This window comes from Sorghum bicolor, chromosome 10, assembly GCF_000003195.3.
Source record: "Sorghum bicolor cultivar BTx623 chromosome 10, Sorghum_bicolor_NCBIv3, whole genome shotgun sequence".
Lineage (NCBI taxonomy): Eukaryota > Viridiplantae > Streptophyta > Magnoliopsida > Poales > Poaceae > Sorghum > Sorghum bicolor.
Window position 1 is genome coordinate 49,347,282 of NC_012879.2, and position 23,924 is coordinate 49,371,205.

General features: G+C 44.6%; 1 long non-coding RNA gene across 1 annotated transcript; it reads right to left on the reverse strand.

Moving 5' to 3' along the window:
• LOC110431382 lies at positions 13,329-13,801 on the reverse strand. Its single transcript, XR_002448878.1, has 2 exons — positions 13,531-13,801; positions 13,329-13,439 (listed from the first exon to the last, which is right to left on the reverse strand). It is a non-coding gene; the product is annotated as an uncharacterized LOC110431382 (long non-coding RNA).

Consider the following 23,924-nt stretch of genomic DNA (forward strand, 5'->3'; position numbering starts at 1 on the left):
GATCCTTTGCCGAGCTTCGCAACAAGTCGACGAAGGTGCTGAGCCCCTCCTCCTACCCTGTACCGTGTTCTTTCAACCTCACGCACTGACCGAACCTCGCAGGAACGTAACCGGCCGCCATTCTAAGCACTGCGTTGCCCTCGGGTCTTCCTCGTCCTCGTTTTTGTGCTGGGTGAGTTGCCCTTGCTTCCCTCTTGCTCCCCATGCTCTCAGTTTTGTTTTTGGTTCCCTAAATCGCCGATTAGATGAACTCCGGCAAGCTCCGGCCTATTCCGGCCATGGCGCCACCGCCAGGTCTCTGTGCACTGCCGGCGATTTCCCTCTCCCCTCCTGCTTCTAATCTGAGCCATCGGATCGAAATTCAACGGCCGAAAACAAAACTTACCCCTTCGGCCTGGCAGATTTGCTAAAGAACCCCTGTTCTTTTTAAAGTCCTAACCCGCGGTCCAAAACACTTTCTCGGTTTACGCTTTTCGACTTTGAAAGCGTACTTTCCATCGGTTCTGCTGGAATACGTTTTCCAGAAATTACAGTTTTGCCATTAGAATTGTTTTAATCATAAAGTACTCATTTTAAATCCGTTTTTGTCCATTCAAATTGCGTTAGGTTCGTTTTAATGATCTCTACATGTTAGTAAAATTATTTACTCAGTTTGAAACTTTTTAAATTCGTGGTACTATTTAATTAATTGTTTTTCTATATAAAATCTTAGAAAATTCATAACTTCTCCGTTTCAACTCCGATTTTCGCGATCTTTACGTCTATGAAATCGTAGCGATGCGTAGAATCTTTTTATAAACTTTTCATACTGTTTTTATATGTTTGGTGTACTGTTCTAATTGTAGCCTTGTTTGCTTCGTGTATGTTTTCTTCGATTGTTTGTGTGATCGATGATCGAGTTCAGACGGAGAGCAGTTTCGGTGATCAAGATCAAAGCTTTGGCAACAAGTAAAGACCAGCAAAACCAAAAGGATAAGCAAGAGCATTTGGATTAAGGCAAGTATAGCATTTGGGTTTTATATTCTGTGACCATGATCCTGTGACTAGATTAATATTAAGTAATAAATGATAAAAATGACTTTTTAGCCACTTGATGATTTATCTGTAAGTGATAACCGGGACAACAGTGCAACCATGAGGGCTATAATGGCTCTGGCTTTAGTTAAGTATGAGTAACTTTTCTAGCTCGTTAGCGGTTACCCGTTGTGGCGCAATTGGGGAATAGCAGACCGTGGATTCCTGTGGGTGAATCACACGGACTGACTAATGAAACCAAGCGGCCCTAACTTGTTAGACGAACTTTTGAAAGACTTCATAGTGATCCCTGCCGACCTCCCTTGGAAGGGGGTTAAGAGATTAGCTACCTCGGGCGAAAGGGTAAATCATGACTCATGGGTAAAGATGTGCAACCTCTGCAGAGGGTTAAAAACTAGTATACTAGCCGAGCTCACGGTCAGGAGCGGCCTTGGGGATTCTTGCATCGACGATGATGACTCTTGTGTGTTAAAAATGCTCATTATCTATTATTTAATGCTTTACATTATTTATGTCACATTGATCATGAGATTGTGGGAGCAATACAATCTAGTTGCTATACTTGTGGAGTTCGACATGGACTCACTCTTGCTATTTCCCCCACACCCCTCAGGAGAAGTTTTGGGCTTGTGATCAACCAGTCAGTTGGATCCTGTAGAGAGAAGTTAATACCCGAAGTTGGAGTTGTCTATCCGCTGTTTGCTTTTAAAGGTTATTTTTTTATACTAAGTACGTTATATAATTTATGCATTGTCTTTTGATATTACCCTTTATTTGTAGCTATATATGAGAATTGACTTCTAAAACTCATATATAGTGTATATCTGGTTTTGTCCTTAAAATCGGGTATTACCGCCGCCGGGGCCGTCGACGCGCCGCCGCAAAGCTCCACGCGCTGCGAACCCGCCCGGCGCCAGAACTGCCATGACCGGAGCTCTACTCTGCACTCCGTGGACGCGCCGTCGACCCCGAAGATGGCGACGGACGGCTTCCTGTCCTGCTCCTCCCCTTCCTCGTCCCCGCCTCGGTCCTCCTCCTCCCATCTCCTTCAGCAGCCGTAGAGGCCTCCACGAGGCAGAGCCGCCGCCGTGTGCCGGATCTGAGGGGCGCCACCGGAAAGAAGGAGAAGCACGGTGACGATGGAAAGGAGGAGAAGCACCGGGGGTAGCAGGCGGTGATGGAAACTCAGCCAAGAGCTGGCCCTGGCCTGGCTAGATCGAACCACCGATATATGCGGAAAGACCGTTAGGGTGCTGCAGTTGCGGCTCTATGTATTCGGGTCGAGCGGTATGGTGGCCTCTCAGGCCTTGTTTACTTCCAAAAAATTTTGCAAAGTAGGAATAATAGTATTTTCGTTTATATTTGACAAATATTATCCAATTACAGACCAACTATGCTCAAAAGATTCGTCTCATCAATTTCGACCAAACTGTGTAATTAGTTTTTATTTTTATCTATATTTGATACTCCATACATACGTCTAAAGATTCGATGTGACGGAGAATCTGAAAAATTTTATAAAATTTTTCGGGAACTAAACAAGGCCTCGGTCTCACAACGCATGCCAATGCCGAACTGGCGAACTCGGCGAAGTCGCAGAGGCAGGCCGATGCAGGGCGCATGTGGGTGTCGTGATGGGAGTAGGGGCAACCATGGTCATTTGTCATGTAGAACATGGAGGGGCAGGGGCAACCACGGTCATTTGTCGTCCGTTGTTGACTCGTATCCATATGGAGTGTCGCATTGGCATACCACATTAATAAATATATGATTTTTTTGTATCACTTTTATTTATTTCCCGATAAAATTGTATTTGTAAAAGTGATATCTCGACAATCATTATTGATTTTAAATCTCCCAAAGATTAGGACGGGAAAGAGACGGGAGTGAAGCCGTGGGACCGCGGGAGTGACGGCTATTACGTTTACGTGTGAAAAGGGTGAGCGAGTCGTTGGTCAGCGTCAATGGTGTCCGCCTACTGTTCGGTGGTCCATCATAAGCACGTCAGTTTTTGGGTTCAGTCCGAAAAAAATTTGGTGTCAGCTAGCGGCAATCTTGTGCTACTTCCGACAGTTTTTTTTAATTACACACCAGAACATATACGCGTAAAAAAATACACAGTACAATACAGACGCTCAAGGCTCAACACGTATACAAACTCACCATTTATAAATACACGTATGCAAACTCTATCTCTATGAACATCTCAAAAGGACTGAGCTGTCAGATCTCGAGATTCATGAAATCACCACGAGTGCCTCGATGTCGATGAAGACATCGCCTACAATTGAAAGCATGACGTCATTAAGTCCCCAATAAATCTAACCAAGTGGACATGTTCCACGACAAATAACCCAACAAACTGATCTATAATCCATTCATATGGATACTCGTCCATATGAACACACATACGTGATTTCAAGATTCAAGAAGTTAGCATAAGAGTCTCGCTGTCGATGGAAACAACATATACCATTAAAAATATAAACACCGTTAAATTCTAAAATATAAATATAAAAAAGTTAAAATTAACGTTATTAAATCTTGGAATATAAATCCAGGAAAATAAGTTTCACCTTTACGAACACACATACTCGATGTCGAGATTCACAAAATCAGTATAGATGCCTCGCAATTGATAGGAACGTCTCCCTATGAACATACATATGCGATTTCAAAAATTATAAAGTTAACACTGACGTCTCATTATCGAAGGGAACCTCGCGTATTACTATAAGCATAACGTCGAAAAATCTTAGAATATAAATCCAGGAAAAAAAAATAAGATTTATCCCTACCAACACACATATGTGATGTCGAGATTTAAAAGTCACTATAGGTGCCTCGCTGTTGACGAAAACGTCGTCTACTACTAGAAGTATAGCTTCAACAAAGCTTTAAATATATTAAAAAATATTTAAATATTTATGTCAAATTGAAGACTTGAATTTAGGTGGATAAGTTCACAAGAAGCCAACTAACTTGATCTAGTATCAGTTCTCACTACCTCCGGTAGTTAATTGCTACAAGTTTTGTGTTACCAAATTCGAAGTGCATGAACATCTTTGACGACGAAACGATAAACTTCTAGCACAGCACAACATTGTCCTCTCGATTTATATGGGCCTCTGTAATTGTTTTTGATCTACAAGCAGTGGTAAAAAAACGGCCTTTTGCAGAAAAAGAGGCGGTCCACACCACGTAGATAGGGCAGTCAGGCCCGCAAATGAAGAAGCGGCCCAGTCCACCAGAGCAAAGACGTTGCTGCAGGAGTGTAGGCCCAACCCAGAAACACATTTCTCTCGGTGCCCCGTAGTTGGCAAGTTGAATGTTCGCCCAATTCTGTTCTCGATACTGATAAAAAAAAAAAATTCTGTTCTCGATAAATGTTGCAGATTAGTGGCGATGCTAATAAGTTTGTTTTATATGTCTCTTCCGTCAGAATCCAATTCCTATATCCACATACTCCCTTCGTCCCTAAATAACTGTCATAGTTGGTGCGTGCCATAAGTTTGATTAGATTTATCAAAAATACATGTTAAATATTTTTTTTAAAAAAAATCTTGATTTGAGCATCTTTCCAATAATACTAGTTATGTATCATAAGTATTAATATTTTTTAATATATATTTAATCAAAGTTATTGTTTAATAAAAGATTATTAATCCTGCAACTGAGTACAAATAAACTAATCTCAATGACTTCATAGTCCAGTACTCCAGTTATCTTTCTTTTCGTTCCTTCCGACTTCAGACAGTGTTGATAACTATGGGTACACACGCATTGATAACTATGCAAGTCACCTGACATTTCAATCGTACTAGGCCAGGGCATGTTTGCAGCCAACCAATTTAATTACACGGAGAAAAATGTAGGAATAAGAAAAGATTTCAGCAGTCTAAACATGGCCTTAATAAGCACTCAATCAAGAATAGGACAGTCAGAGAAGCATTGTTGAATAGAAGATGGGTGAGTGATATTGCACACAATCTGAATCAGGATCTGCTAAAGGAATATTTTGAGTTCTGGATGGCTATCGACCGTGTCAGGCCAGCTCTAGACGAGGCAGGTGAAGACATGATTATCTGGGGCCTTGAAAGTTCAGGTCAATACTCCAGCAAATCAGCATAGGTTCAGTTTGCTGGCCAAGTCCAATCCCCTTTCCCAGCCTTAATCTGGAAAGCCTGGGCACCGCCAAAGTGCAAATTCTTCTTATGGTTGCTGCTAAAAAACAGACTATGGACCTCAGCACGTCTGCAACAGCGTCATTGGAAGAATAACTACTTCTGCGCACTATGTGAAAGAAACCTTGAGACAGCACACCACTTATTCTTTGAATGTCCCTACTCTCGACTAGTTTGGCAAGCTGTATCTTCCTGGAGTTCATGTCCTAGCTTGCAGCCGGCTTCATGGGAAGACAGGAGCCACCTCGAGGACTGTTTCAGCCAAACCTTAACAACAGGGGAGAAGAAGACACATACCTTGGCAATCCTAACTCTATGGAGCATTTGGAACCGACGAAATGCAGTTGTTTTCAGGAAAGATCGAAAGACGACAACTTCACTACTTTGTGGAGATTAAGGACATGGCTCGCCAATGTTCGTTGGCAGGATGCAAAGCTCTTAGGCCTCTTATGGTTGCACATGTAACTAGTGAGTAATTAGCTAAGAACCAAAGCCCCACGCGGTCTAGGCTGCGCTGGAGAGCGCTGCTCGCGCTTGTAACCCGATGTTTCCTGCTTCTCCTCTTATTATTAATCAAAGCCGGTAAAACCGGATCTTTCAAAAAAAAAAAAATTCACCATATGCTTATAATGCATTTGCATATCAAAGTTCGTTCATGTATACTATTACTCTTGTGAGCAAACACTCTCAATTTACACTATTGGTAGCATGTCTGTCCGTACGTTGCTACGAGATAATTAAATTTTTTCTACTAAAAACACACAAATCACACATTAAAATAACAATAATGTGAAATTAAATACCAACATTTGAAGTGACATCTAATCCAAAAAGGCAAAGTTTATGAAATTAACATAGTCACGGAGAACTGACGTCACATGTGTACAAAACTCTACTATATTGATCTTTCCGTCATGCGTCTAAGACAATATTTAGAAATATCCGATATTCATTTCTTTTATGCCCGTTAGCGCTATGGTAAAATACAAAACACGATACAATTTGTAAAAAAAAATGAACAAGATAGAACCCACCTCATTTCCACCAACCTCAAATCAAATGAATTTATTTTCCTAGCCCATCCCATTCCGTAAACAATTAATTAACCTATATCTCGCATGCTAACCAACGACCTCTGTCTCACTGTCCCCACAAATGAATCACATGTTGGCTTCGTTCTTTTTCAGAGTGACATGCTGATCAAAGAATGGTTCAACAACAAAGTAAATGTGATTGAAGCACATGGTTCAGCAACAAAATTACAGGGATCAAAGTACATGATCCAGCAATAAAATTACAAGGATCAAAGTACATGATCCCGCAACAAAATTACAGGGATCAAAGCATATGATTTGCTAAATATCTGATTCGTGGTCATCTACTTGAGAAATGTACATGTAACCATGCCATACGCTTTAACCCAGATTGCAAACTGGAGCCATTGTTTTTTCTGTAAGTTTGATGCACACAAAGAAGGGCGATTACACATCATCAACGAAGCCACATCTACATTTAATGGATCAGAAGGATTAGGATATAACATAAGTTTTGGAAAGAAGACCTCAAACACATTGACAAGATCTGCAAAGTATCACATAGGTTCAAACCTAAGCCTGCTTTAACATGGTACAAAACAGGAATCTCTAATTGTACATATAAGCCTATAAGGCATGGAGAGAATCCATTGCCTGTACATACAAACAATGAAATGCAAAGATCAATCTTACCAAGCATTTGTCTCCATGTCTGGTTTATGACATCCAAACAGACTAATCCAGACCTTGTATTCATCCAGAAGTGGTTAAAAGGTGGATCATTTTTCTTGAGCTAAAGTAATGGAAGCTAAAGAACACGATGATCAAGAAAAAAATTTGAACTTTCTGAAAGCTCTCACAACAGAAGATTACAATTATTCTTCTGTTAGCAAGAGAGCCATGGCATGAGATCTGAACTCTAATAAATCAATATAGATGGTTATGAAATAAATAGGACCTTCACATCACTCAAGTAATTCTAAGATGCAGTTCAAGCTCCCTTGATGCTCTGATAATTTTCCATCAATTTCATCAAGTAGACATTCACATATCTATCCAAATAGTAAGCGCATGATATGTACGGCAAAAAATGTCATGTACTTCTACAAATAGCAATGAACTATCCAAAAAGCAATGCAAAATCACTTGCATAGAAGCCTGAATTACTAACCATAATGCCATGACAGCAGGCGACCAAAAGAGAGGGCGAAAGACAGCAGCCTCACCTTGTGAGATGGGAGAACATCTCCTTTGTTGGGCTGCAACTCCAGGATCGTCTTCCCCATCAGTCTTGTACACTGTACGTGCCAAGCAGAGCAAGTCAAAGGCCATTAGAGGTTTAGCACTGAAGACTGGACTGCAGCATTCCTATCACACCAAGCAATGGAAATAGAGAACATCGGCCGAGCCACTGAAACCTGAGCAAATTAGCAAGATTAACCATTGTTGGAAACTTGGGATCTGAGGTCCCCATAACTTGGGTAACTAAAACTGCTACGCAAAATAATACCAAAGTTGTATAAAAAATTTAGGTATCTGAAATAAATTAAAAGACAAGGCAAAATATTTGAAAACACATTTATCCAGGTCGCCCAGTCCACGCACATTCCACATAAGAATATTAAAGCAACGATAGTTCGACCGGATAAATGTGTCACTGTGCGCAATGTTATTTTTAATGCTAAACCTTCTGTAATCTGTCTTCAAGAATCCAAGCTTGCTAGCATTTTTGTTTTCAAGGCCAAAACCTTTCTGCCTGCTACCTTCTCCTCCTCCTTCACCTACTCTCCTGCAGATGGCTCAAGAGGGGGATCATCATTGCCTGGGATCCTTCCCTGTTCGCACTGACCAATCAATTTGCCAGCCTCACCACATTAACCACATCCTTCTCTTGCAATGCTACTAATCTCGACTTCACTCTCACCAACGTTTACGGCCCCTCAGATCACTCCAACTCCCCCTCCTTCCTTCAGCACCTCTGTGCCTGAAGTCTTCTGTCTCAGGTCCTTGGCACTAATCGGTGACTTCAACCTTGTGAGATGTGCTGAAGACAAAAACAACAGGCAGTTCAATGCCTCACTCGTCAACTCTTTCAACGATACCTTGCTTGACCTTGCTGTCTGCGAGGTGAACCTCTCTGACCGGCTATATCTAACCGGCAGGTCCACCCAATCCTGGCTAGACTCGACCGAGCTTTCACCAACAATGATCTCAACTTGGCCTTCCCTCTAACTAGTTTATCCTTGCTCCCCAAACCTACCTCCGACCACTACCCCCTAATGCTTTCCCTCTCCACCAATCTGCCCAAATCCTGCTCTTTCAGACTGGAAAACCACTGGCTTAAGCAAACAACTTTCCTCCAGTCGGTTCTAGTGAGTTGGGATCAGGCTCCGACCAGCTCGGATGCTGCTGGGCAGCTGGTCGCTTGCATCAAGGCAACGCGTGCGTCGGCAAAGGTTTGGTCGCGGTGTAACAGGGCACCACCAACTCTAACTCAAAATTGTCAGTTCATTGTGCAATTGTTCGATTATTTTGAAGAATCCCGTCCCCTAACACCAGCAGAGTTCCAGGCAAGACACACAACACAGGAGAGACTTCAGGAGCTCATCAAGGAGAAAGCAGCCTACTGGAAGCAGCGAAGCAAGCAAAAAGCAATAAGAGAAAGTGACGCAAACACTGCCTATCACCATGCCAACGCAACTCAGCAGCTAAGACGCAACTATATTAGACTGCTTCGGGTTGATCAGCAGGATGTTACCAGCCACTCTGCAAAAACAGAAGCCCTCACCAGCTACTTCAAGTCAATCATCGGCGTATCTGGCATCTCCTCTGTGGCTGACTTAACTCGCCTTTACTCAACAAGTGCTCAACCAAGCAACGCCCTAGTTAGTGCTTTCACTGAAGAAGAAACCAAAGCTGCAATCTTGGCAATGAACAGTAACAGTGCTCCTGGGCCTAATGGGTTTGGTCCGGCCTTCTACAAGTGGACATGGCCTCGTGTCAAGTCGAAGATAATGGAGTTCATGCATGCTTTTCACCGAGGAGAAGCTCAACTTGAACGCATTAACAGATCACACATGGTACTCTTGCCAAAAAAGGCTGCTGTTGTTGAGGTTTTTTTTTTTTGACAAATAGCAGCTTTATTGAATTAGCAGCAAGACGCTGCAATTATGTTACAGACACTAGACAAGTCCTTTATCGCTGTCTTTAGCGGACAGGATGATACATGCTGCAGATTGGAGCAGGAACAAGTTGGTTGCCCCTTGTTCTCGTGAAACTCTGAGAGAGCTTGCCTAGCTAGGGAGTGAGCCTCGACATTTTGCTTCCTATCTATTTTAAGGACTGAGCCCTGTACTCTGTCCCTGTTGTTGCAGAAGATTTGAGTGAAAGGCTTTATTCTCCAATCCGATGGTCTGTCCAAGTTATCCTTCTGTAAGTTATCCACCAATGTCTGATTGTCCGTGAAGAAAAGGACAGATTGGAGACCGAGACCTGCAGCAAGAATTGAGGTAAAGGAGAGAGCTGCTGCTTCAGCCATCAGGACTGATGAGCAGTTTTCAAATGTCGCCGAGATGGTGTAAGTCGTGTTCTGCAAGTGATTAACTATGTAGATTCCAATTCCTGTCCTCGCAGGGGCTTGCGGAGATACATCCGGCCTGATTGCCGCATCACAGTAATAGACAATCTTTTGATGCTCATGATCTGCAGGTTGGAGTTGTGGTTGAGTAGCGTAGAGATTCAACTGGCTTCCGTAGTATTTGGTGGCCTCCCTTGCCACCTGGTTGTTAGTGTGTATGTGCACCCGAGTTGCATAATGGACCTGCAAAACAGACCATTTTCTTTGTCGAAAGCGAAGCTCATTCCGAGCTTTCCAAATGAACCATAAGGTGGTTATTATTTTGATCATCAACTCATCATGCAAGTTGGGAGTTATAAGAGCACAGATAGTATCCTGAACACCGTCCTGTTCGTTAGGGAGATAGGATGTTATTAGCGGAGGACTCGCTGAGAACCAGACAGCCGTAGCAAAATCACAATGGAAAAATAAATGGGAGTCGTTCTCAGACATCCCGCAATTATTGCAATTTTTACCGATCTTGCTGGAGAGGCCTCCAGCACGTTGACCTGTAGCTAGCGCTCGGCGCAACAGTTTCCACATGAAAGTCTTTAGAACTGGAGCCACCTCCTTATTTTTCCATATTCTGCATAAAATGTTAATGACCTGCAAAGAGATACTTCTTGACCCATGACTGGGCAAGATCACTTGAGTTTGGCTGTTTAGAAATTTGAATGCTTCTTTAGTAGTGCATTCCCCTTTTGGTGAAGGTTTCCAGATGACAACATCATTTTTGTTAGAATGGACAGTAATGATTCCAGTGATTTCATTAGTTACTGTGGTATCAAAAATACTAGAAATGAGGTTCCTATCCCAGTTTTTGTTGGAATCCCAGAGTTCAGAAATGCATCTGGGAAGTCTGTGAACAGCCAAGGGTAGCTTTAAATGGTCATGTATTTCATCCCAATGGCTGCACCAAGGGGAGGACCAGATACTGGAATTGCCTTTATGAATTTGAATGAAGCAATTTTGAACCAAAATATCTCTAATGCTCATAATTGATGACCAAAAGGCAGATTTAAAAGGTGAGTTTCCAGCTTTCCAAAAGGAGGTGTTAGGATGGTATTTAGCTTTAAGAATGTCAGAAAGAAATTGATTTTTACCTGTAGCTATCTTCCAGGCTGCATTGAGAAGAAGACTCTTATTCACTGTCTCTAAGTCTCTGATTCCTAGTCCACCTTCCTTTTTTGGCCTGCAAATGTCCTTCCATGCTCTTAGATTAAGACCTGCACTTTCATTGTTTTCAGGAACACCAGCCCACCAGAATTTTCGCATAATAGCATTGATCTTCATGATAAACTTGTTTGAAAATAGAATGGTTGACATGTAATAAATGGGAATTGAGGCAAGAACAGAGTTGATGTAGACTAGCCTTCCAGCATGATTTAGTTTGTTGGCCTTGACCTTGGTAAGTTTGGCTCTGAATTTGTTTATAATGAAATTGTATGCATGATTTTTGTCTGAATGACGAAAGAGTAAAGGATGACCCAGGTAAATGGAGTTATGCAACATATCAGCCATTGGAAAAAAATTCTTTGACTTCCTTAATGCTATTAGGATCAGTGTATTTGCTAAAGACAATTGAGGATTTAGAGAGGTTTGGCGTTTGGCCCGAAGCAGCACAGAAAGAATGCAAGACCTGACTGATCTTAGTCGCTTCTATTCTGGTGGCCTGACCACAGATAATGAGATCATCCGCAAAGAGGAGAGCGTGAATTCTAGGACAATTAGGGCCTAGAGAAATACCTTGAATTTCATGCCTGTCCGAGTGTTGCTGCAGAGAAATAGCTAATTCATTAACAGCAAGAATAAAGAGGTAGGGAGAGAGAGGACAACCTTGTCAGATACCCCTGCTGGGGTGAAAGATAGGCCCCGGCTGTCCATTTATAAGCACAGACAGAGAGGTTGTTGATATACACTTGTAAATCAAATCAATAAATTTATCACTGAATCCCTGTCTACTAAGAGCAACAATAATGAAACGCCATTCAATTCTGTCAAAAGCTTTGGCAAGATCAACCTTTAGAAGAAAAGCCTTGTGTTTCCAGTTCTTTAGGTTAAAACTGTGAATAATTTCTTGAGCTATTATAATGTTTGAAGCAATGTGTCTACCTTTAATGAAAGCCGATTGAGATGGATGAATAATGTGCGGCAAATGAAATTTAATTCTATCAACAAGAGACTTAGCTATAATCTTGTATACAACATTGCAAAGACTTATTGGCCTATAATCTCTGGGAGTATTAGGATTATTAACCTTCGGAATCATAGCAATGTAAGTCTTGTTGATATCAGGATGCAGATAATTGTTATTATAGAAATCAGTGACAAGATTGACAACATCTTTACCTGTCCATTCCCAAGAGGATTTGTAGAATTCCGCGTTGAGTCCATCAGGGCCTGGGGCAGCATTGCTTCTCATATTCTTGATGATTGCAAGAATTTCCGATGAGTCTGGAACTGAATCTGTGAAGGGATTGATTTCCATTCTCTCTGTAGAGAGGTCTTGCACAGCCCAGGAGTGCTCTCTTAACCTGTTGTCCCTGTCAGAGGTGAAGATTTCTTTGAAATAGTTGTTAGCTACCTTTGCGAGCTGGCTTTGGGTAGTAGCATAAGAACCGTCAGGTTTTATAAAGTGGGAGATGGTGTTTCTCCTAGCTCGCTTGAGGATAGCTTGATGGAAGAACTTGGTGTTTCTGTCACCAGCTACAGCCCAGTTCTTTTTGTATCTTTGCCTGTGATACGCTTCTTCTTTGGCAAGGATGTCTTCATGGAGGCTAATAAGGTGCTTTTGGAGGGAAATATTGTTGCGGGTGGGAGGTAGGGATTGGACATGAAGGAGATTGGCTTCCACCCATTTCAGTCTTGAGGAGTTGTTTTGTTTGGACCTACGCCATTTACAGAGGTCTTTGCCAAGGTAGTGGGTTTTTAGGTGAAATAGCCTAGCATGGGATTTTTTCCAGCTTTGTCTAGCAGTTTCACCAAAGTCCTCAGTAAGAAGCCACCAGTTTTCAAACCTGAAAGGATGGTTAGCTTTCCTGCATACAGAGTTAAGAACTGCCAGAATAGGAGCATGATCACTGTAAAGCATAGGCAGGTGAAAAACAGAAGTATTTGGGAAGTTAGCACACCATTCCGCATTACCAAAAAATCTGTCAAGCCTTTCATAAGTTGGGAAAGAGCTAAACCTTTTATTAGACCAAGTGTAAGCAGGACCATGGTAACCCAGATCAAAGAAGCCACAATCTTTAACTAAACAGCAGAAATTAGAAATTAAACGCTGATTCGCTGGCCTGGGGCCAAGCTTTTCAGTTACATTCATGATATTGTTCATATCTCCCATACATATAACAGGAAGGTCTTGATTGCTCATTACAAAATGCCTAATCTGTCTCCAGATCCAAGCTGTGCGGCGACGGTGAGGGTCTCCATAAACGCAAACAAGACCAAATTTTTTCCTGACATGCTTGTGGTAGCAAATAGCTAAGAAATAAAAATTACAGGACTCGATAACTGAAACCTCTACTTGATCCCTAGATAGAAGCCATAGACCACCAGAAAGACCTTCAGCTGAAATTGTGTAAGCATTTTCAAGATTAAATTTATTAATCAGATCATTTTTAGTTATTTTGGTGTTTCTGGTTTCTGATAGAAAAATTACCTGAGCATTCGTAGAGTTGATGAGCCTGGCGAGATGACGCATCTTTGGACTGTCAAGGCTCCCGCCGACGCCCTGACAGTTCCAGGATAGGAGACTCATGGCGCCCGTGGCGCCTTGAGGGCTGGCGCCGAAGCCCCTTGAGCATGTTGTAGACTTCCTGTGTCTTGTAGTAGATGAAGGGGAAGAAGGACACTCCCGCCGTGTAGATCACCGACGGCAGTGGCAACTTGAGACTCCAGAACAGTGCTTCCTCCTTCTCCCTTTCCATCATTGCCAGCCTACTGTTGTTGAGGTTGAAGCCTTCAGACCCATTTGCCTGCAAAACTGCAGCTTAAAAATCCTATCCAAGGTCCTTACTGCAAGACTATAGAAAGAGATTCCATGATTAATTGATATTCATCAGACTGGTTTTATAAAGGGAAGATCCATAATAGACACTTTCATATATGCCCTCGAATTAGTACAAGTCTGCCACAAGCCGAAGAGGCCGACGGTCGTGCTGAAACTTGATTTTGCGAAAGCTTTTGATACAGTGAATTGGGATGGATTGCTCAACGTCCTGCACGCTAGAGGTTTCTGCCAGAGATGGATAAATTGGATGTCAGACATTCTGAGCTCCTCCAAAACCTCACTCCTGGTGAACGGCTACCCGGGCCCGTGGATCACTTGCAAAAGAGGATTGCGTTAGGGAGACCCTATCTCCCCTTATCTCTTTCTGCTAGTCGCGGAAACCCTACAGAGGATGGTCACCAACTGCACTGCAATCTCACATCCAACTGAAGATGCCTTGCCTTGTGCTGTACTGCAATACGCTGACGACACGCTCATTGTGTTCAGAGCAAACCAAGCGGCTGCGACCTGCCTCTGGGAAATTCTTGACAACTTCTCCAGCATCATTGGCTTGCATATAAACTTCTCCAAGAGCACTCTGGTCCCTATTCATGTTGACGATCAGGTGCTGAACTCTTGTGTTAACATCCTTGGTACAGAAGAGAAAGTTTCCCGCAGCAGTACTTGGGACTTCCACTATCAGTGAACAAGCTGCCAGTATCGGCTTTCGGCCCTTACATTCTTAAGGCAGACAAATACTTAGGCTCTTGGCAGACAAACCTACTCAACACCATGGGAAGAACAGTACTTGTCAATGCCGTGCTCGACGCTTTACTTGTATACTTCATGAGCTCAATGCAGTTGCCTCCTACAGTGATTCGGCAGATGGACAAAAAGAGACGAGCTTTCCTTTGGTCAGGGGATGTCACCGGATGGACACTCTTCTGCCTCTGCGTGTCTAGTGGCCTGGATCAATGTATGCAAACCAAAAGATCAAGGTGGCTTGGGAATTAAGGATATGGGAATTCAGAACATCTGCCTGCTTCTGAAACTGATCCACAAACTACATTGCCCTACTACTTCTGCTTGGGCACAATGGGTTAAGGAACGAGCTTCAGTCGTCACTCTTACTGGTGACATTCACGGTGATCACTGGAACACACTGCACTCAATCCTACCGCTGTACCGAGCAATCACCACTGTGAACATCGGTGATGGTAAATCCCCTTCCTTCTGGTATGCGGTGTGGGCTGGTGAGGATGCTTTTGATGAAATATACCCAACGCTGCACAGCCACTGTACCTTCAAGCAGGCCTCTGTCAGTGAAATGGTGTCCACTGGAGTTCAGAACACACTTGTTTCAAGACTGTCCGCTCAGGCAGCAAATGACCTGCTCTCCATCCATGAAAAGATCTCCAACCTTATCCTAAGCCAAGACCCTAAGAGTAGAACTTCCTTGTTCAGCAGAGAGGAACAGAACCTGGATAGCAGGTAAGGCTAGACAAAAAACTCGTAACTCGCTAGCTCGCTCGACTCGCTCGTTAATAGCTTGGCTCGAGCTCGACTCGTTTTATAACGAGCCAGCTCGTGAGCCATAACGAGCCAGTCAATTATCATGCTAGCAACTAAAATTGTCTCGGCTACATGCCTAATATTTCTCAGTAGCTCGACCTGCCCATTCGTAAATCCCTAACTTTATCCGTCAATGGATGATGCTTAAACTGTATGAGTATGACTATCAAATAGCCACGGTCGTGATCGTAATAGGCTGGCTGGACAAAACTCTAGTTTGTTTGTTGAATTGTTAAAGATATAAGTACTTTGTTTTGTTTATTTCAAGTATGCATGTGATGTATTTGTTGCTCAATTACTTTTATAAATTTATAGTCTCTTTGTACTATATTTTTATGATTTGGCTCGCGAGCCCAACGAGCTGCTCGAGCTCACTAACGAGCCGAGCCGAGCCAGCCTTCTAGCTCGTTTGTATAACAAGCTATAACGAGCCAATCCATAACGAGCCGAGCTATAACGAGCCGAGCCACTAACGAGCCGAGCTGGCTTGATATCATTAGCGGGGCAATCTATAGGATGCTTATGGCCCGTGGGCAAGCCAATGTTGCCAGGGCTGATTTTATTTGGAAAACCCCAGCACCTCCTAGGGTGAAATTGTTCATTTGGCTTCTCCTTCAAAGAAGGATTCAATGCCGGACATTATTATTCAAAAAACATGTCGTCGACAACCCCTCCTGTGAGATATGCCAGGCGCCCGAAGAATCACCTGAACACATCATGTGGGGCTGTGACCTTGGAAAACAGGTTTGGAGCAGGCTTGGGATTGTCTTCCAACAAGATTTCGATGTATCGGCCCTCTACTCCATCTCACCACCGACGGGTGTGCCTCTGGACCTGTTCCCAGCTTCATTGCGCTGGTTTGCTGGCAGATTTGGAAAGCAAGGAATACAAAAATCTTCAACAATGAAACTCAAACCCCCGACCAAGTCCTTACCCTATGTATGCTTGCTGCTATCCAGTGGAAACACAGGCTTGCACGCCTGAAAAAAGCAATTGCCGACACCTGGTGTTCCGTCTTCCAGATGGCAAGACAAGGCCAGGGATAGATTAGAATGCCTACTATTGTACCTTCCAATTCTGTCTTGATCACGATGCTGTGACCTACAATCTTTAAGCGCTATGCTAAGCGTGCACATGTAATTTAAACATCAGTCGTTTGGGGCATATAAATATACTTCAGGTGGGGAGCGACTCCCTCCGTTGACAGTAAAAAAAATATTTGAAAACTATAGATATGGAACTATTCCAACTGGAAAAAGGTTTGCACATAACTTTTTCCATCTTCTTATAATTATCTCTATCCTAACAGTAATGAGAAAACTCACCCCCTAACATTAAAAAAAAATGAAAACAACTTCAAATTATCTCAAGGATGAAATGAACCTTCACATGCCACTACAAATTAATTATCAAAGATGTGTGGTTCTTTTTTCTCGAAATCTTGATTCTTCTTCATAGTTCATACAAGACAAGAAAGTTCATTCACAAACCGAAGGACCTCACAAAGAAACTCCAACATCTCCAGGATTAGAATATGGACTCAATAGACATAATCAAGACTTCAAAGTAGAGTATAAGTATTTATCCAATGGTGTGTGAGACTAACATTCTCGAAGTAAGAGTGAATCAAGGAATAGAATATGGACTCAATATACATAATCAAGACTAACATCTTCAGGATGGAATACTCCAAAATCCACTATTTTTTAACCTTGAAGATATTGTACAACTCCTGCAAAAGATAGCACTTGTCTGTCATGCTCTGTGCAAGAAGCACATGGATGATGGATCATGCTGCACGCCACTGGTGACCTCCAATGGCAACTAACATCTTTGTCATCTTCCGGGAACAAGCTAACCTTACACCTGCTACATCTTTGTCATCACTAAAGTTACTCCTACCTCAAAACTATACTTCCACATATATTTTGTTTATTTCGATATACAAATCTGAATCTGAAGTGCTCGGATTAACAACAAATTCATCATGCTGGCTAGCTAGATAGAAGAGGAACTATGGTCAAAACTATGACAAATCCATAGTAATTTTGGATCACAAATCTATGTGCTTGCTAGGGATTACAGATTAATTATTAATTAAAAACCAACCAAACCACCAGCATTTCAATTTACAACACTTATCGAGGGGGATGAACTTTTGCATTTACCAGCAAGGCAAGCAATATGCCACTTAGATCATGGATCTCTTGGGCCAGGCATGAGGTCCCAGATGTGACTTTCCGCTGGTGGCCTCATTGTCACCACTGCTATATCAAACGTTGACTTCTATTTACCAATCTATGCAATTCACAAAGCCACAGACATGAGAAACAAAAATTTTCATACTTGACTTATCGCAAATTTTTTATTCGACTAAAGGATTCATGGATGAAACCAAATACAATGCAACTAATGTTTTTTAACATCTCAAACTCAACTAATATAATACAACCAAATATTTTTAACATCTAAAACTCTTCTTGAGATGTCAACCACCATGTACCCCTCTAGCCTCGTTGTCCCTTGGCACAACCAACTTCAAGTTTCATGCTGACCATGAAAACAACATTTCATTTTAACATAAGTTATGATGAAACAATAAATTAAAAGCAGCATAAAAGTGAATATTTGACATGAGAAAATATACTTTAAAGATGATGAAATAAAAACCTGAAAACACCATGCCACATTTCCCATACTCACCTTGGTTGTGTTGGCAAGCAGAGAGCAGCAACAGCAGTGTGGCAGCAGGTATTTCCATTTTTTGATCATATCCATGCAACTGAAAAATATGGATCAAGAGATGTCTTTTAGAGATCTAGCAGCAACAAATAGTTTTATTCATGAGAACTGCAGAATTGTTTAGCTGATAAAACTCTTGAGGATTCAATCCGACAACAATGGTACCATAAATGTGCAGTACTTCCACACATCAACGAAACAAATCACCACATATAAGCATTTCTATTACAAAGATATTTTTTTACCCAACTAACCATACTTCAGATGTGGATCTTACCTATTGGAATGGAAAAGTAGCGCATATGGGAAGGATTACAAACCTTGGGCAACCCTGGTCTACATCTCCTAGAGCGCAGTGACAGATTCCTCAATCCTCCCATGGGTAGGAAGAAATCTCTTGAATACAGAAATATCAAGTCAAAGCCAATTTCAATAATAGTATATTACCCATGCTAATGCTACAGTGCCATCTAGAAAAATAAAATTATAAAACTAAAATAAGTGTAAAGATCTTATGGCAAAGAAATTAAAGATCAGTTGATCAACACTTTTGAAGTATAAAGGCATGTTTCAACATGTTTTATCACAAAAATATTAGAATCCAGTGCTCTGTGGTAGTACTCTTCTTACATCCTTGTCCTCTAGTGAAACTACGCCTCGCATCGACAATTTCTTTGACGACATCTGGAGGTACAAGAGATCAAACAGAAAAAAAATCAGCTCTCCATAGTAGTTTAACAGAAACAAAAGTTAAAAGAAAGATCATTCAGTGTTGCAGCAACAAAGTTGTGTAAATTCAGTTCAATCCCCTATTAAAAAATCAGCTCTCCATGGTAGTTTAACAGAAATAGTACAAGGGATCAAACAGACAAAAAAAACTTGTGAATGTTAAGCAAATCAAGTTGAAGAAGACTAATGTTGGCAGTAGAGGAGTCCTCCATTAGCAGTAACACCGGTGATCCAGACATCTCCCTTAACGCCCTCTCCTGATCAAGCCAAACATGATTGAAAAAAGAGAAAAAATTGTGGGTAATGAGGTTACCAATGAAAGCTAAGACAGATGGGTTCAGAACTGCAGGATCGAATTCAGACCTGGAGTTCCTTTCGCGCCCCCGAATCCAAGCCAATTATACCGATTCTTGGTCACAAGAATCTGTAAGCCGTCCCAGAGCTAAAACAACATATGCACATCACGGTTACAAGAACATGCAATAATATTCCAAGAAGGAAATCACTCTCAGTATGCTGCTTAATCAGAGAGAAACAGATAAAGCAAAGACCAGGCACTCCAAAGCAGCGGCCGTGCAGTGTAAGCAGTGGGGCTAGGCACGGGCGGCGAGCCGAAGGTGGAGTTGGAGAGGCTCACCCCATGCGGTGTCAGGATTCAGATTGGGTGACTTTACAGAGCAAAGTTACATTGTAACTTTTGTACGATCTCCACCCTCCATTCCCTATCCAACGACTGAGAATGGATTCAAAGCTTGCAACACTTAGCATTTTTCGTTCCCTCGAGCAGCAGTCTGCGGCACATCCATGCTAGAGCTCCGGCGGGCTGCCTTCCCTTGCGGGCTGCAGCGACGACGCGCGACAGGCCCGGCCACTAGAACTGTAGCCAAGGCTGTAGTAAACCATATGGAGGTGACGTCTGCCGCCGGCGGCGGCACCATGGATGCTCCTGTTGGAGAAGATGAGGTCGTGAAGACCGAGCCATAGCTCGCGGCCTGTGGCCAGTGCGACGGGCACGCGACCGACGTGGTGAGCGTGGCCAGAGAGGAGCGAGTGAGCGGCCACCGCGGAGGGCGAGGCGGCGAGTGCGGATAGCAGAGCGACGAGCCCGTGGTTGGTGCAGACGGCGACGCGAGACTGGAGCTAGGCGAACGCGCGCGACCATCATGAATGGCGAAGCGGTGAGCGTGCACGGCCAGCACAGAGAGCGGCGCGGCGAGCTAGCAGCTAGCACTACGAGGCTACGAGCGTGCACGGCGAGCTCGCAGACGTGCAGCGAGCGTGCCATGCCACGCTGCGTCACCTGCATCAGCACCGGCCCGCTTCCGGGGATGAGCTCCGTTGCGGCCTGCGGTGGCGCGGCGAGGCCGTCGAGGCACGGCGTGCGACGTCCAGCAGGGCGTGGCGCGGCTCGCAGCCGTCCCAAGGCGGCGCACACGGCGTGGCCGTCCTCGCGCAGCGCGGCGGAGTCATCCTCCATGGCGCAGCGAGGCGCGTGCCTCACGACGAGCTCCGAGGCGACGTGCGGCGTCCTACAGGGTGCGGGGTAGCTCTCAACCGGCCCTGAGGCGGCGTGCTGCTGGCTTCCGTCGCCTCCGCCGACGCATGGGCAATGGGGATTGTCGCACGCCACCAGAGCCCAAGGGAATCAGATGAAAACCGACAAGTCACTGACAGGTTGTCCCACAAGCTGACAATCTTTGGATCTGATTTGGATGGCTGAGATGAAAAGAAAGTTATGTTGTAACTTTATTGAGGAACGTTACTGAATCTGGATCCGCGGTGTCATCCCATGTCAGCCTCAAGTGACCTCCTCGCCGTCGCATCGTACGGCAAATGGTCCTGGGCGTTTGACTTCCCGTGTTCAAGATGTAGGTGGTCGTGTTCCGTGCAGTTGACCCATCCTGCCGTGCCATCGTGGCCACATGCGCAGGACCACACTCATCCTGTCTGCCTCAAGCACACTCGGCTTCATCGCCGTAGTACTCCCACAACATGCACCTGTCGTGGACGGAGCCCAACCCGACGAAGGTGACCTGGCGAGGAATCTTCAGCGCCCAAATGGCCGGTGTGGCGTTTCCTAGTGCTACTCACCGGCCTGCAATCCCGGCTGTCGCCGCCCGCCGTTGCCACCGCAAACCCTAGGAGCCGCGAAGGCGACAGTCTCGGTGGCCACGGCAATCCCGACAACGCACGGGCATGGCAGATGGAGCACTACATCATACCTCCGTAGCGTTGCCGACTTTTATTCTCTCGACAGGGCGGTGCGGCGGTGCCAACTCTTCTCCTCTCGACAGCAGTCTTGGCGAGGGCGTCGCCGGCTTCTCAGATCAAGCCGACGTCATGGTTGCGACTGGAGGGGTGCGAGATTTCCTTGCCACCGTGAGAATTCCAGCCTTTCCTTGTCGTGGTGAGAATTCCTTCCTTTTAAATCCTACCTAATTTTTTCCTTCCTATATATTCAAACGACGTACGGAGAGAATGCGACTTATTCTAATATTACATATTTGCATTAGGAATCTTTTCTTATTTTTATTTCTTTTCGCACTCTTCCACGTCCATGTTTATATATTTTTCTCTTTTATATATTTGCATCGAGAATCCTTTCTTCTTCTTCTTTATTTCTTTTCACACCCTTCCACCTTCTATGCATATTAGGTTGTTGTGGGATCGTAGAAAGAGGTAGAAGCGACCTCAAAAAATTATCACACCGTTTGGTGGTCTTACTTTTGTTCTTTTTAGTTGTAGTAGATAGTAGAAGACGATAAAACGTGATTTGATAGACCTTGACTTCGGATCACTTCTATTCATCACTACCACAAATAGAGATCCACAAAACTAGTGACCAAATCCCTGCCCCCAACCCGACCCCAACACTGCCTGACCCCACGCTATCGCTGCCTCCTCCCCCGCCCCCTCCCTCCCTCCACCTCCCTCACCTCCCCACCTCCCTCGACCTCTCCCGCATCCCCTCCTCCTCCCCCACCCCAACCCTAGCCCACTCCCCACCGGCGGCGGCGGTCACTGGGCCTACGCCCCCTGTAGGGGCTGCTGCCTCCCCCCCGCCCCCTCTCTCCCTCCACCGCCCTCGCCTTCCCACCTGCCTCTACCTCTCCCGTGCCCCCCTCCTCCCCTACCCCAACCCTAGCCCACTCCCCGTCGGCAGCATCGACGGTGGTCGCCGGACCTACCTTGCTTCCTCCTGGGGCCGCCGTCTCCCCCTCTCCTCCATGTGTGCGTGTGTGCGCTCCGCCCACGACAGATGTCCTTCTAGGGGCATGTGCATGCGTGACATGGCTGCTGGTGCCTCCAGGCTCTTGCTCCCGGTCGGGCCCGAGCCTCGGCGGTGGCGGCGTCTCTGCGGCGGCTGCAGGGTCAGGACTTGGGCTTTCAGCGTCGGCCACCCCAAGCCCCTCCCACTCGGTGACCGCAACTCCCTTCTGGCCTGCTTTGGGGGAGCGCTCGTTGCATCGCTTGTGGGCGGACACCGGCGTTGAGGCTTCCATCGATGGCCACCACACCTGCTACCCCGGCGCCGTGCGCTGCATGACAAAGGCTGTCTCGGCTCGCCCCGCCTCGGGCTCAGGCCAAGCTAGAGCGGACCCCCAAAGGCAGCGACAAGGTAGTGGTCAGAGGTGGCACAGTTGGTCGTGCCCACAGCTAGTGTGTGGCCTACCTATGTGGCCTATGGAGGGTCACACCCCTGCTCGCCAGTGCCGCCGTGGTTGGATCTCCTCCCCTGACGCTGACGAGTGGCGGGAGGTACTCCATCGACAGTAGACGGGACCGGCTACCACCTCGGCTGTGTCTCGCACTAGCCAATTGCAGCGCCAGCAGCCTTAGAAGATCCCCGCGAAGCTTTTTGGGAGATGCTTTAACTGTTTATCCTCTACTGATCAAGTAGTGACTTGCCAATTATCTCAGCGCTGCCTATGCTGTCGTGGTCTCCACTACCTTGCCAAGGACCGTAGGTGCCCCAGGCATGCTGTGGCACCCCAGCGCGTGTCCCGCAGTTTGACTTGCGCGGGGGGTCGTGCAGGTTACCATGGCAAGCATCGAGGGAAGCTTGCGACATCGACGATGACAACGAGGAAAGCAAGTGAGGGCCGCCACCTCTAGCGGTGATGGAAACAGTGCTACTACCGTCGAAGCCAGTGACTCCCCTATGCTAGACCTCACGGGATAGACCGCTCAGGAGCTCGACGCCACTCGTGTGGATTGACCCAATGCTTGAGGAGTTCACTATCTTGCTTCAGGTTGCTACTTTCTTAGCGATGGTTGCTCTGCACATGGCGGACCCGCCTCCATCATCGCCTATGCATGCTATTCCTCCTCAGACAGTGTAATAGAACTACCCAAATTATAAGAGATTAAGTCTAGTAGCAACCGTTTCCACAGTCGAACTATCAAACTTATGCTCATATAATCCTGGTAGTTTGTGAAATCTCAAAGGATTTCAAACTTTTCCACATGCACAACCAAGATCGTAATAAGTTCAGCGGTCGCCATCCATAAGTTACATAAACATTCGCGACATTTCAGGATTTCATCGCAGTTCGAATAAAAGTTATTACAAACCAAATTCAAAAGTAGTGGAAGCATTTAGTTCTAAAACCACACACACACTTAGTTCATTACGTGTCAGAGTCTAATCATTCCTGTAAAAGCAAAAGGTGTGTCAGAGGGACCATGCCCTTGGTCTAATCATCTCCCATAGCTGGATAAAGACAATTGATGCAATACCCATAATACATCTACCCATCTATAAAACAACATGGGAACAAAGCCCTAAATACGAGAATATACTCAGCTAGACTTACCCGTTATAAACCAGAAATAAACGACTCCAAGAATCATGTAAGGTTGTATAGTGGGATAGGTGACATGACCTTGCGTAAAAGCTTAAGTTACTAGGTGAGTAACCTGTTCATTATTTAGCTCAAGTTAAGTAGTATCAACCCGTCATCTAGGTTAGCACCTATGCTATAGCAATCACTTGATTCAGATAATAGTACCAAATTCAT